This window comes from Coenobita brevimanus, chromosome 39 (genome assembly GCF_032717465.1).
Source record: "Coenobita brevimanus isolate Jiangsu-jjx chromosome 39, ASM3271746v2, whole genome shotgun sequence".
Taxonomy (NCBI): Eukaryota; Metazoa; Arthropoda; class Malacostraca; order Decapoda; family Coenobitidae; genus Coenobita; species Coenobita brevimanus.
Window position 1 is genome coordinate 1,336,048 of NC_136992.1, and position 16,379 is coordinate 1,352,426.

Sequence of the window (16,379 nt, forward strand, 5' to 3'; positions counted from 1 at the left end):
TTTAAAAGTTTTTTTTATTAAAGTCTTGAAATATTTCTGTCATTAATATGTTAAGTTTGTTATTATTAGTTATTTCAGTCAGGCAGATTTAGGGTTCAGTGAATAACTACATAAATGAAAAGTAAGAAAACAATGCAGTAAATTTCATATATATATTTATTGAGAAAAAGTACATTTTATATTAATACAAAAGTAGAAACATATGGTACAAGCAGGTGAGAGTTCTTCATCAGCCATCACTTAGCAGGGTACCAAGACCAGAGTTCTTCACCATCACTCAGTGGGGGACCATGGCCCAAGTTCTTCACTGTCACTGCAGGGGACCACGACCAGAATTCTTCACCTTCGCTCAGCAGGGGACCACGACCAGAGTTCTTCACCTTCGCTCAGCAGGGGACTACGACCAGAGTTCTTCACCATCACTCGGCAGGGGGCACAGTTCTTCATTCACCAGGCAGCACAACCGGAATCCTACACAGTCCTCAGAATGAAAGGCCCCAAGTTGTTCTCCAGGATAGCAGGATCAGCAGTAGGCACACAACACCTATTGAGCAGAAACTTGTTAGTTTAAATCCACTTTAGCTTTTAATATATACATCGGTATTAAACATTATGACAACCTTATAAGAGAAAGAATACTTTACTTGCCAACAGTTCTCCACAACACTTTGGCAAGGGCACAACCACCAGCATCCTCAGGCATCACTTGGCAGGAGCACAACCACCACCCTAATCCTTCAGTGGCATTTTATAGGGGTACAACCTCCACCTGAGTCCTTGGACATCATTTGGCAGGGGCATGATGTCTGCATGAATCCCCCAGTGTCACTTGCAGGGGCACAACCACCACTAGAGTCCTTCAGCAGCATTTGGCAGGGCCACAACCACCACCACCACCACCAGGGTCCTTCAGTGGCACGTTACTGGGGCACAACCACACGAGTCCTTCAGTGGCACGACCACCACCAGGGTCCTTTAATGTGCCACTCAAAGACCCTGGTGGAGCTCGTGCCCCAGCAACATACCACTGAAGGACCCTGGTGGAGGTCATGCCCCAGCAACATGCCACTGAAGGACCCTGGGGGAGGTCATGCCCCAGCAACCTGCCACTGAAGGACCCTGGGGGAGGTCGTGCCCCAGTGACCTGCCACTGAAGGACCCTGGGGGAGGTCGTGCCCCAGCGACCTGCCACTGAAGGACCCTGGTGGAGGTCCTGCCCCACCAACGTGCCACTGAAGGACCCTGGTGGAGGTCCTGCCCCACCAACGTGCCACTGAAGGACCCTGGTGGTGGTCAGGTCCTGCAGCATTTGGCAGGGGCATGACCACCACCAGGGTCCTTCAGTGGCACGTTGCTGGGGTACGACCAACAAGGTCCTTCAGCAGCACGTTGCTGGGGCACGACCACCACCATAGTCCTTCAGTGGCACGTTGCTGGGGCATGACTACCACCAGGGTCCTTCAGTGGCACGTTGCTGGGGCATGACTACCACCAGGGTCCTTCAGTGGCACGTTGCTGGGGCATGACTACCACCAGGGTCCTTCAGTGGCACGTTGCTGAGGCACGACCACCACCAGGGTCCTTCAGTGGCACGTTGCTGGGGCACCAGCAGGTTCTTTGCCACGACAGCAGGACTAGCAGCATGCACAAAAACCTACGGAGGCTCAGTGTAGTCCAAATCCATGCTCGTAGGGGCACACAGTCCTTCGGCACCTCTCGCCAGAGGGAAAACCAGGGTACTGTAGTATGCCAGGACATCAGGGTCAGCAGCCAGCACAAAAAATCTGTGGGGCGGAAGCTTATTAGTTCATGTCCATGTTTTAATACTGTTTAAGCAGATACATAAACAACTTCTGTCCTATGCTAGTAAGATTAGTTAAGGTTATCAGTAGTTCAGACTGTTGGTTTACATATGACATTTCTACACACCACAGAATGTCTTAAGGTAAATACAAATAAGTGAAAAAGTGTGCTGTAAAGCCTCCATAACATGCTAATTTAAAATAAATATCAATGCAATTAAATGTACTGTTAATATTTCACAGGTCCTTAGCATAGAAAGTATGCCAAGACTGCAGTTACCACAGCTCCTTTGTGACTGTACTGTTTATGATAACTGCCTAAAATACGTTTATCAATCTCCATCTCGAAGTCAGAGTTTTAACAATAGACTAACAAGAATATGGAAATGCTATGGAAATAAAGAAATACAACATTTTCCTTTACTGCTTTCAACCTACATTAAACTGCAGAAAGCCCGAAATGTAGACTGAGTTAGTGTAAAAGAGGCACAGTGCCAGATCACCACGTAGTATCGACCATGGAGGGTGGGGGGGGGGTGGCTATGGCCTATCAGACGAGAGGGGTGAGTAGGGTAAGGCTGCGGGGCCACGGGGAGGGGAAGGGCTTTGGGTCATCACACCATAGGGGAGGGCTATGGGCTGTCACACCACAGGGGGGGGAGGGCTATGGGCTGTCACACCACGGGGGGGGGAGGGCTATGGGCTGTCACACCACCGGGGGGGGGAGGGCTATGGGCTGTCAACCACGGGGGGGAGGGCTATGGGCTGTCAACCACGGGGGGGGGGCTATGGGCTGTCACACCACCGGGGGGGGGAGGGCTATGGGCTGTCACACCACCGGGGGGGGGAGGGCTATGGGCTGTCACACCACCGGGGGGGGGGAGGGCTATGGGCTGTCACACCACCGGGGGGAGGGCTATGGGCTGTCACACCACCGGGGGGGCTATGGGCTGTCACACCACCGGGGGGGGGAGGGCTATGGGCTGTCACACCACTGGGGGGGGAGGGCTATGGGCTGTCACACCACCGGGGGGGGGAGGGCTATGGGCTGTCACACCACCGGGGGGGGGGAGGGCTATGGGCTGTCACACCACCGGGGGGGGGGAGGGCTATGGGCGGTCACCACCGGGGGGGGGAGGGGGATGGGCTGTCACCACCGGGGGGGGGGCGGCTATGGGCTGTCACCACCGGGGGGGGGAGGGCGATGGGCTGTCACCACCGGGGAGGGGGGGAGGGCTATGGGCTGTCACACCACCGGGGAGGGGGGGAGGGCTATGGGCTGTCACACCACCGGGGGGCGGGGGAAGGCTATGGGCTGTCACACCACCGGGGAGGGGGGGAAGGCTATGGGCTGTCACACCACCGGGAGGGGGGACGGCTATGGGCTGTCACACCACCGGGGAGGGGGAAGGCTATGGGCTGTCACACCACCGGGGAGGGGGAAGGCTATGGGCTGTCACACCACCGGGGGGGGGAGGGCTATGGGCTGTCACACCACCGGGGAGGGGGGGAAGGCTATGGGCTGTCACACCACCGGGGAGGGGGGGAAGGCTATGGGCTGTCACACCACCGGGGAGGGGGGGAAGGCTATGGGCTGTCACACCACCGGGGAGGGGGGGAAGGCTATGGGCTGTCACACCACCGGGGAGGGGGGGAAGGCTATGGGCTGTCACACCACCGGGGGGGGGGAGGGCTATGGGCTGTCACACCACCGGGGAGGGGGGGAAGGCTATGGGCTGTCACACCACCGGGGAGGGGGGGAAGGGCCATGGGCTGTCACACCACAGGGGGGGGAAGGGCTATGGGCTGTCACACCACCGGGGGGGGGAAGGGCTATGGGCTGTCACACCACCGGGGGGGGAAGGGCTATGGGCTGTCACACCACAGGGGGGGGAAGGGCTATGGGCTGTCACACCACAGGGGGGGGAAGGGCTATGGGCTGTCACACCACAGGTCGGGGGAAGGGCTATGGGCTGTCACACCACACGGGGGGGCAGGCCTATGGGCTGTCACACCACCCACGGGGGGACGGGCTCTGGGCTGTCACAACACACCCGGGGGGCAGGGCGATGGGCTGAAACACCACCAGGGGGAAGGGCTATGGGCTGTCACACCACAGGGGGGGGAAGGGCCATGGGCTGTCACACCACAGGGGGGGGAAGGGCCATGGGCTGTCACACCACAGGGGGGGGAAGGGCCATGGGCTGTCACACCACAGGGGGGGGAAGGGCAATGGGCTGTCACACCACAGGGGGGGGAAGGGCTATGGGCTGTCACACCACAGGGGGGGGAAGGGCTATGGGCTGTCACACCACAGGGAGGCCTAGGGCTATGGGCTATCACACCACAGGGGGAAGGGCTATGGGCTGTCACACCACAGGGGGAAGGGCCATGGGCTGTCACACCACAGGGGGGGGAAGGGCGATGGGCTGTCACACAACAGGGGGGGGAAGGGCTATGGGCTGTCACACCACAGGGGGGGGAAGGGCTATGGGCTGTCACACCACAGGGGGGGGAAGGGCTATGGGCTGTCACACCACAGGGGGGGGAAGGGCTATGGGCTGTCACACCACAGGGGGGGGAAGGGCTATGGGCTGTCACACCACAGGGGGGGGAAGGGCTATGGGCTGTCACACCACAGGGGGGGGGAAGGGCTATGGGCTGTCACACCACAGGGGGGGGGAAGGGCTATGGGCTGTCACACCACAGGGGGGGGGAAGGGCTATGGGCTGTCACACCACAGGGGGGGGGGAAGGGCTATGGGCTATCACACCACGGAGGCCTAGGGCTATGGGCTATCACACCACGGAGGCCTAGGGCTATGGGCTATCACACCACAGGGAGGCCTAGGGCTATGGGCTATCACACCACAGGGAGGCCTAGGGCTATGGGCTATCACACCACAGGGAGGCCTAGGGCTATGGGCTATCACACCACAGGGAGGCCTAGGGCTATGGGCTATCACACCACAGGGAGGCCTAGGGCTATGGGCTATCACACCACAGGGAGGCCTAGGGCTATGGGCTATCACACCACAGGGAGGCCTAGGGCTATGGGCTATCACACCACAGGGAGGCCTAGGGCTATGGGCTATCACACCACAGGGAGGCCTAGGGCTATGGGCTATCACACCACAGGGAGGCCTAGGGCTATGGGCTATCACACCACAGGGAGGCCTAGGGCTATGGGCTATCACACCACAGGGAGGCCTAGGGCTATGGGCTATCACACCACAGGGAGGCCTAGGGCTATGGGCTATCACACCACAGGGAGGCCTAGGGCTATGGGCTATCACACCACAGGGAGGCCTAGGGCTATGGGCTATCACACCACAGGGAGGCCTAGGGCTATGGGCTATCACACCACGGAGGCCTAGGGCTATGGGCTATCACACCACAGGGAGGCCTAGGGCTATGGGCTATCACACCACAGGGAGGCCTAGGGCTATGGGCTATCACACCACAGGGAGGCCTAGGGCTATGGGCTATCACACCACAGGGAGGCCTAGGGCTATGGGCTATCACACCACAGGGAGGCCTAGGGCTATGGGCTATCACACCACAGGGAGGCCTAGGGCTATGGGCTATCACACCACAGGGATGCCTAGGGCTATGGGCTATCACACCACAGGGATGCCTAGGGCTATGGGCTATCACACCACAGGGATGCCTAGGGCTATGGGCTATCACACCACAGGGATGCCTAGGGCTATGGGCTATCACACCACATGGGGGGGGCTATGGGCTATCACACCACATGGGGGGGGCTATGGGCTATCACACCACATGGGGGGGGCTATGGGCTATCACACCACAGGGGGGGGCTATGGGCTATCACACCACAGGGGGGGGCTATGGGCTATCACACCACAGGGGGGGGCTATGGGCTATCACACCACAGGGGGGGGCTATGGGCTATCACACCACAGGGGGGGGCTATGGGCTATCACACCACAGGGGGGGGCTATGGGCTATCACACCACAGGGGGGGGCTATGGGTTACCACCACAGGGGATCTATGGGCTATCAACCACGGGGCTATGGATTATCAATCCAGGTGGGGGCTTTCACCATCACGGGGGCTATCAAAGAGGACTATCACTACCGGGACTTCTGGGACTATCACTAAGAGCTATAGTGATTTCAGTAATTATAAGCTTCCACAAATTAGGTTTTTCACCCGGGGGGACTGGGACACTCTCACCAAGTTGTGCTTGCCGAAATTCTAACAGCCTTATTTACGAGGGTGGAACGAGTCTATTTGCTTCCTGGTCAAGTCAACCCTCCAGTATCACTGTACACGCTATGCTCACAAAAGTAACGCTTAAATCCCTAAATAATACCTGGGACATCGGGCATATCAAAACACCACTACATACCGTGAGGAGGAAAAAGCAGCCTGGGTGTGGTAGCCCCTATGGTAGTCCCAGCGATCAGCCCAACGTCTTAAATAAAACTAAAACCCTCCTGAGATGTCCTTGGCCTCATCACCTCTGCACCGCCACGTCATCATCACCTTTACCCAGACACACAACTGTATCGGCAACTGTATCGTTTATTGTCGTGACTCTGCTTCGTTATCCAAAGAGCAGAGGTCGTATGTTCAAGTCTAATATGGAAAATGAATCGCTAATCGTCTTCTTTGGTATCTAAACACTAGAGGTCGTATGTCGTATGCTAAAGTCTAGTATGCAAGGTAAATCGCTAATGAAGAGGTGCTAGGATGCCTTCTATGCTAGCTAGAATACGATCATTACCCTTGATAATACAGCAGCCAGTCATAAGGTAACAGAAATCCTCCAACTCAGAAAATAATTAGAAAAAAAGTTAAGTTTGTCCCACTGAAAAGGTTAATCGAGGGGAGACTAAGACACACACACACACACACACACACACACACACACACACACACACACACACACACACACACACACACACACACACATACAAAACCATCGGTCTATCTTAAATGCTGTTGGAATCAGATTACTAGAAAATGATGCTGGTCACGAAGAGGTGCTATGGAAAGGATGTTGAGCCGTAGCCACTGCCCTTTTCGCACAATGAGTTACATGTAATAATATGGAGAGAGAGAGAGAGAGAGAGAGAGAGAAAGAGAGAGTCACAGTTTATATCACCACAATGTTCATGTCTCCTTGTAAATATTTCATTGTATTGTACTTAACTTGTTTTCAATAAATATATATTAATACATTTTGTTTTTATCATTGCCTTGGTGCCTTGTATCGTAAAACTCATATGAACGTGAACCCAGTGGACTGATGTCTGATGCTGCCCGTTCCCTGCAGTCCACATCGTCCTTTTGGGGGGGAGGGAAGGATTTGAGGAACGTTTGTATAACCACGGAGCTCCACCGCCCAGTTTTATCAGTACCACCAGCACCCAGTGGCGGATTCAGTTGCCCCTCTGACGGGAGAGGGGGGGGGGCAATCAGAAGGGGGAATGATGGCGAACGAAGCGAGCCTATCCAGCTGGAGGGGTTGGGGGGGCGCTCTAAGCCCCCCCTCCCAGAAAATTTTTGATATATGACCAATTTCAGGTACATTTTGAGGCCATAATAACTGAATATGTGGACATATTTTTAGGTTAAGTATTTAATCTCATGACCTGTCAGAGGCGGATCCAGCTGTCCATCATAGGGTGGAAGGCTGGGGGAGGAGTGGTAGGCTAATAAGCTTGGGGTACATACTGTATGAGCAGTAGCTGCTATCAGCATGGTCTGTGGAGCCCCAGCCACAACACATTTTCAAACATATCAGAGGTATCGTTGAAGCATTCTGAGTCGTTTTGAATAAAAACCACAAAACTTATATGCGATGAGTTATATGTTTATTCTAACCAAATAAAAGAAGTAATATGATCTGTGAAATCCTCAAATCTGGGTACTTTACAAGTAAATATGAAACACTTCAGCAGAAAAACTAAATTATGATAATTAGAAATTCAATTATACAAAATTATAGTCAAAGTTCCATGGGATAACTTGAAATCTTGACGACGCAACCCAGATCTACAAAACATACAGACAACTTCATAAGGACGTGATATTTCAGCACGATGATTAGGCATGATCAGCACCAATTCCCCCCCCCCATATCAAAATAATCGTCACTCCCACTAACGTATAAAGTGCTACGTGTGTAATGGCACTGTACCTGGGTCATGCAATGGCTAAATATTAATAAAGTAGATGTGCTGCGGTGCATCACTACTATTACATCCCAGCATACCCTGCTGAGCGATGTGAAGAGGCTGACATCCTCACTACACTTATACACTATCCCCATTATCCTCATTACACTTGTACACTATTCTTAGTATCCCTACTACAGCTGTCCACTATTCCCAGTATCCACACCGAGGAGCCAAGAATAATGCTGATATGCTGGAACATTATGCAGTCACTACTAGTATACACAGAAAGTAACTTAGTCTTCCTTTAGAGGGAAATAGTTCCATCACTTGGGGGTTGGGGCCCCCTTCTGTCGACTTCAGGAGGCCATGGCCCCTTTGCCCCCCCTCCCTGGATCCGCCATGCCACCGCCTGAAGGTGTCCCTCTCGAGCATCAGACATTAAACATTATTAGGGATCATTCTTAAGCAACCCCCCCCCCTCTCTCTCTCTCTGTTTCCCTGATGCTTCTATATGTACATTATGTACCATAATACATGCAAATATAAGTAATAGAGAGAGAGAGAGAGAGAATGCTTTTATATATATATATATATATATATATATATATATATATTCCCACCATAGGGCAGGGGGAGGAGTAGCAACGTCCAGACAGCCTAAATTTGCCCAATCCAATGGGCCACGCTTCCATTCACTCATCATTCAAGCCCCCGGAATCCTAGCTCTATCTGCTACTCCAAAAGCGTTCATCACGTTCTGTAGCTTCAAATAAACGTATCTGATAGTCAATCCGGACGCTGTCACGTTAAAAAGGGGTGTCAAATCCCTGATCATGGGCGTCTCACAATATTCATCGAGCCAGCTCGATCTCTTGTCAGGCCCTTAGCCTCACCGACTTCCAAACTTCTCTTCCTCAGACGCTCATCCACCATATCCCTTCACCTTCTCCTTGGCCTACCTCGCCTCCTTCTTCCTTCAAATTCGATCAGATATACCCTATTCACCATCCAATTGCTATCCATTCTCTCCACATTACCATACCATCTCAGTACACTTTCTTCGATTCTGGTGTCCACCGACTTCCTCACTCCACATATTTCACGAATCACATTATTTCGTATCCTAGCCACTCTCTGTACTTCCACATACATTCATCAGCAGTCCCATCTCCGCTGCTCTTACTCTTGACTTTTCATTTTCATGCCACACTATAGTCTCGATTATGTTGTTGGCACTAACACTCCATGTAAGCCTCGTGCAACTGCAACACTCAAGCCTGTTTCTTATCAAGGCCTTCATTGCATCAGCTACTTTCCTTCTTTGTGCCGCTTTGATTTCCACTGTGCACATTTTCCTCTATTCTATCACTGTACCCAGGTATCTGAACCCTCTCACCAACTCCAGTCTCTTTCCATTCACTGTAACATCGCACTGGGAGTGACCTTCTCTCTCAATAACCATCACTTTACTCTTTTTTGCATTTACGTTCACAGATATCAGCAAAACTCTGCACTAGTCTACTAAGTTCTTGTCCGGCATTTGCAGCTAGTACTGCATCATCAGCATACAACAAATTTGAGATATTCCATCCATCACCATTCATTACCAACGCCATCCCCCTCTCCTGACTCGTGTTGTTATTTCTATCACCCCATCCATATATATATATTGAACGATCATAGGGACATCATACAACCTTGTCGCACGCCCACACTGATGCCCATTTACCCTCACACATGCATTACTACCATCATAAAAACTCTTGACTGTACCTAGCGGCTTACCATTTACACCGTAGGCCTACATGCGCAAAACCCTCCACAATCTTTGTCTACTTTGTCGTATGCATTTTCCAGATCCATGAATGTCATAAACACCTTATAGTCCTCACAGCCTTCTCCACTATCTGTCTCACTGCAAATATTTGATCCACACATCCACTGCCACTCCTAAAGCCACCCTTAATGACTGTTCTGCCTAGCTCTACGAATTGTATGGTACATTTAGCCAAGAGTATAAGTAAAGCAACAAATAGGTTGCTACAGTGCAGAACATACGCTTTGTTTGTTGTTTCTCTTTATGACTGTCTTAACCTAATGTCTAATTATTATGGTACAGATAAAATTAAGTCGATGGACAGAGCACACAAAAATAATGTATATTTCGCTATCAAAAATTACAAAAGCATAATATATACGGTAAAAAATGTCATTATTATTTTCATATGCATAAACATATATACTTCCATAATTGTTTCTAACTGATTTTTAAATACATTCAACCTATTCAGTTTTTCTCAGTACTAATAGCTTCCTTTATGATAATTTCCTTAACGTGATGTGCCCTACTAACACTGTAGCACTGATACCAGTTTTATTAATTTGTAAACATGACTTTCTTTAATGGAGGTGTCAAACATGTATTTAGACAATCAAATATTCTCTGAATTGTATTACTGTGCGAAATGTTGCGTAACAGTTGAAAATACTAATGGCAATTTTTTTTTTTTTTTTTTTTGCAAAACTTGAAAGCACATCTGTTTTCACGACAGATTTTAACTACGCTTACTTGCACACAGTAGGCCTCCCCAGTCTCTCTTGCCAATAAAAGTGCTCAAATAACTTTAACCTTTAGATGTTGGCACCAGTGCTTCTTGAGAATCTTTTTCTCGGTCAGTAATCTTATAGAATTGGCAGCAAGATATATTTCTTACCTGTGAAATGTAATGCCATCTCTCTTCAATGAATTCCTGTGTCCATTTTTGTATTCGTAAGCTGTACTGTGAACCATGGCACTATATTTTCATCAGCCGATTTTAAAAAGTGCGGGCATCAAGCGCACCGCAACACGGCTACTACTACACTAGCGCCGCCCTGGCAGCGGACACCCAACTTCGAAGGTCTTCTTCTTCTTGGGGGTATAGACAGAAAGGATGGACGTTCAACCAATACTTGAGCCAACAGTAGGGTTAATTGGAAATGCTGAAAAAAAAGAAAAAAATGTTTTGTGATTTAGGCCAGCAATGTAATAAATGGATAAATGAGTTTCTGAAATTACCTCTCTCTCACTCTTTCTCCTTTAGGACGGAGTGAATGTGAAATGCCACTGGAACTCACTTTGCCCATAACATCCTTTATTTATTGTTCTTCCTCTTATCAGTTCATTAGTGAAACAAAGAAAAATGCACTAAAATACTGTCACCATCCTAATTAAAGCATCGTTAGAGAACAGTCAGCCTACGTGCACTATACCTGTTTTCATCTGACAGAACTAGGCCACTCTCTCAAGTTACTCAAATACCAGGTCATGGTTCATGAAAACTGATTAGGCTTTACTGTAATGCAGGAATGAGTTTCCACAGTTTCTCGATCCTCCAATCTAACAAATGCAGATTCAAAATGGGTTAGGATGTATTTTCCAGGATAAGAATGACTGCACTATACTGTCTCCCTAGGAAGGATGATAAGTGATGAATGCTGGGGGTTCATGAAGGATGTTGTTTACCTTGTTTTATCCTGCTGAAGTTTAGCTGTTATCAGCATGGTCGACTTGGCAGCCCACCACTTCCACACCTCTCCTTATTGCTGATGTACTGTATCTGTTCAAGAATTATGTTTGATCCGGCTACACTGGAGACAGGATTGGGTCAGTGGAGTGGGCAGAAGGATGGAAGAGTGGGTGGGGTGGGCTGGCAGGGTTGGGTGGGTGTGGTGGGGCAGTGTGGGTGGGTGGGTGAATGAGCAGGATGGATGTAAGTGTGGGTGAATGGATGGGCAGGGTGGGTGAGAAGGTGGATGGGTGGGAGGATGGGTAGGATAGGTGGGTGAGTGGAAAGAGTTGGTGGGTGGGTGGGTAAAGAGGAAATAAGTCCATGGGGAATATAGCCCTTGGAACACGGGCCCAAGGACGAACATAATTTCAGTGAGTAAAATGGTATCCCGGGGGTCTTTTTCCACTGGGGGAATGCAATACCAGGGTCCCAAGCAATGCTGGTATGCATGATCATACAGTTTTTCCAGCCAACACTGGGTATCCTTGCTAGTACTGACTATGATGGCTCCTCAGATAGGAAGATAGGGTATGAAGTGGTGCATCAAGACTGAGGTGGGACAGCACCATGATGAAGAACCATGGGTGTGTGATGAGGTAACTGGGAAGTGATAAGAAAGATGACACAAAAAGACAGTCAAATGGACAAGTAACAAACAAGAGACCAAAGACAAATAAACAAATGGATATGACAGAACATTAAATAAAGAAATTCAGGGCTAGTACCTGGAAAGATGAACTCCTCAGCAAAAGTGAAAAAATACATCACTTGCTTACAACAGGCCTACAATGATTATATGTATAGAAAAAGATGTAGATTTGTGGATAAAGCATTAACAAGTAACACACAGGTAGAAACAAGTCACAGACAGGTAGGATTATAGGGGCCTGGGGCTAGGTTCCTCAGTCCAAAAATTTAAGGTAATAATGGCCAGTTGCTCACCCACCAAGTGACATGACATGAGCAGTGAACCACAACCATCCTTTTTATAAACTTTTTATGAACCACATTTAGTTGGAAGGAAAGAAGGAATAATGATGAATTAGCACCAAACCATAATATGACTATATGGCACTGTAGGGACAGAGGGAAAATAAAGACCAGAAGAAACACAGAAATACCAAGAAGAGAGGTACGACAGAACAGCAGAAGAGGACAGTAAGGAGAAAAAGACCGAAGACAAAAAGACCCCTTTTAGTCGCCTCTTACGACAAGCAGGGATACTGGGGAAGTATTCTTTCCCCCCCTCCCCAGGGGGAATACAGTTAAAAAGCCTTATAACATTTGACAGACATCTATTTTTGGCTGTGTGGTTACCATCCAATGTGATAAATGCATTCTTGGGTTACAGGAACTGTTTAGCTTATCATTCAGTACAGAGTCACCTGAAGTCAGCAATACAGAGTGAGTGGTTGGCGGGTGCCTCAGTCTACCACTCCCAAGGAACTATCTGTCTATAGCCAAATGCCATAATTCCATAAGGGGTGGCCGTTTTACTTTGAGGTACGGTACTTGTTTTACAGGGAGGGGCACTAACCCTCCACCAACCCACTTGTTGACACATAGGGAACACATATGGATTGGTATTATGGTTACCATCCAGTGTTATGAATGGTTTCCTGGCTTACAGGAAACCATTTAGCTTGGCAGACACAGAAGTACAATAAAAGTGAAAGAAGAAATAGGCAGCACTACATCAAGTGAGTGGATGATGGTCACCATCACCTACCACCATCTTAAGGAGCTGCCAGGAAATATGGAAACACAAGACACATTTCCTTCACTTTTATTAGTTTAGCAGAGGTGCCAAACTTGTTATATATACATCAAGGGGCAACACAGCAGCAGCTGAAACACACACACACACACACACACACACACACACACAATCACCTTAACTCCTGCAGTACAATGGCAGCTTGTTTATTTATCTGTGCTACCAGCTGACGATTTTACTTCAGTTTCGTAGATTTTCTTCTCTAAATGCAAGGGGTCTGATCCAGCCTTCATTAACCCATTCATCACTAAATGGAAGGGGTTGAATATCACCTTCATTAACCCCTTCATTAAAGTAGCTCTCCTAATCTGAAGGAAAATCATCAGTTAGCTGCAAAAACACTGTAAACCGAATAATTACGGTGGATGCCATCATAGCAAAGGGTTTGATGAACAAAGTCCAGGGATGTCTTTCAGTTCATTCCTACTTTCCCCTGATGGTATTATTTAATTTAGAATTGAATCTTTTTCAATGCAAGGGTCTGATTTTGCATTAATAAACCCCATCAATATGAGAGGTCTTTCCTGGATTGAATAAAATTATTTAGGAGAAGTACGAACAAGCTAAAATGGGCATCATCCAGATAGACAGGGCTAAGGAACCTCATCTTGCAAGCTTCAAGTATCATAGGACAAGTATACTGCAATATACTGTAAATGAAGGGAAACCAAAATGAAGGCAAGGAACATTCTGGTACTGTCACCATTGCTAAGCAACCATTTCATGTAAAGGATCTGTTCTTGTAGGTTGTCTAGTTTGAAGTTCTAAGTAAAGGATAAATTTGACCTGTGTGCACTAATAGATATAATGCATAGTTACCATGACAACAGAAATCCTGAATTCTGTCAGTTCAGCTGTATCTGTTTCAACACACAGTTCAATTGTCTTTGTATAAGATCCATCACCTACCCCAAGTGGTACAAACTAAGATATAAAGTACACAAGTAGAAGTTTGTGCACATGTGTGCACACACACACACACACACACACACACACACACACACACACACACACAAGCACATTTTATCTGTTAGCGTTTTCCCTTTCAGCATTAATAATAGATAGAAGCAGACACTCACCCATCAAAAGCCTTCACTTGCTTAGCATGCTATGCTCCATCAATGCTTCAGTCAATATTTAAGTTCCTATGAAGATATATATAAGTGACGAAAATCATACAGGGCCTCAGAACTCTCTGTGCAGTAGGAGACAGAAAGAGTGGCAGATGTAAGATGTAACTGTGAGGTGTGATTGTGTGGGGTGTGACATTTAGACATGGTGCAGCCTAATTCAGAAGTGTGAGGGGTGACAGTGTGATTATGTTACCATATAAAGTATGGCAGACTATGTTGTAGTAAAAGTGTGGCATGGTATTATATGGTGTGGTAGTGTAAAATGTAGCAAAATGTGGTGTGAAGTATGAGAGATAGCAGTGTGTTGTACTGCACTATGAGGTATGAAGTATATGGTGTTTCAGTGTGTGGTGTGGTAGTCTGTGATGTAGCAGTATACAGTGTAGTAGTATATCTTCTACTGCACAATGACTTTTCATTGCCCTGTAATACTTATTTAGTTAAATCCCCATTCTACACTCTGCAATTTACAATAATGTATAAACTCTTACCCAATAGAAAATTCAGTAATCACAATTAATAGGCTACTTTAACATTATCCTTTAAAGTTTATATCAAATGCCACTGAAGTTTCATCCACACCTTGCTACAATTAGTGTCTTTTTTTCCAGCACATTACATCATTTACATGGAGTATAATTCAAGCAGTATGAAGTCACTAGGATGTATCCACAGGGCATTTAATGTTACATATACAGGGTAATTGAATCTTTGGTCATTAGTTCAGTCTTTTATAATATATTGAACTCATTCCACATGTATCTGCTTGTCACTTTACTTTGATGTCCCCCCTCCCACCAACTTAGTAAAAAGCCTTTAGGTTACTGCGTATTCCAGAGAGAAACTAAAAGATGTAACAGAACTGCCTTTGATTCTTAATCATTCTAAGGGTAATGTTGGTGTCAAGTTCCATAACTGTGGCCACCAGTTTCTTCTTAATTCCAAAGAACAGTGGCCAAGTGCTAAATACAGCACAGTACTAGAGCAGGCAACAATGTAGTTATCTCAAACCTTCCTTTCTGCCAGGTGCCTTACTACTCACCATAGTGCATCAAAAGCTCACACATTTGTTTAAAATTCATTCATATGCCTGTAAAAGAACCATTATATGCACAATAGAAACTTCCCTTATGTATTTACAGTGAAGGCTTTAACTTACTAACTTACAATGTGAAATTATATGCCCTGCACTCACATCTTGTCGGTTCTTTCTTGACAGCCCAAAGCAGGGCTACAACTCAGTGCTTGCTTCATCCACATCTACTGCCTAAATATGATGCTCTCATTAACCAGTTTCAGCAAATACAGTCCTAGGAAACCCTGTATGGAGCCTTCATACAGTATCAAATTTGCCTTCTATAACTGATTAATCAGTCTCTGCACAACAGTCCTAAGAACCCTATACATGTGGATTCAGATTTATTTATATCTATAGCTGATTAATCAATTTCAGCAAACTATAGTTTTATAACAGTATCTATGTACTGTTCACAGAGTATCAAATTAGTTTTCATTTTTTATTACAACTCTTAGCTATCATAAGGTGGGAAAGTATTATGCAGAACACAGGAGGTCATTGTTATATGCTGGTGTATTAGAACACACCTCTGACCTACAACAATAACTGTCTGTACAGTGAATGAGCAAGATAATTAGATGTGGATCAAGCCTGGGGGCAGTTTATATCACACTCTGGGAGAACCGACACTGTGAGTGAGGCAGGGAGTGACCACACATCCAGAACGCACCACATAATGTTACAGGAAATAAATGGGAATTAACCCCTTCGGCTCAGTGATGTATTTTTCTACTTTATTCTTGCTACTTCAGTGCACCAGATATATATTCAGTTTTTTGTTTATGTAATAATGAAAGAGTCAAAGGCTGGAAGCCAGCAAAAAGTTGCCCTATCCAGGTAAAACTGTGCTAAAGAGGACAAAAATCAAGATTCACTCATTTGA

The 16,379-nt window shown here is 47.5% G+C and overlaps 1 long non-coding RNA gene across 2 annotated transcripts; it reads right to left on the reverse strand.

Annotated features, from left to right (window-relative positions):
* Positions 1–256: 256 nt before the first annotated feature.
* LOC145396851 (uncharacterized) lies at positions 257–12,763 on the reverse strand. Of its 2 annotated transcripts, XR_013896841.1 has the most exons (5): positions 11,463–12,763; positions 10,672–10,939; positions 1,659–1,784; positions 418–544; positions 257–380 (listed from the first exon to the last, which is right to left on the reverse strand). It is a non-coding gene; the product is annotated as an uncharacterized LOC145396851 (long non-coding RNA). The 2 variants fall into 2 exon arrangements; XR_013896840.1 differs by lacking the exon at positions 257–380 and having other exon boundaries at positions 406–544.
* Positions 12,764–16,379: the final 3,616 nt, after the last annotated feature.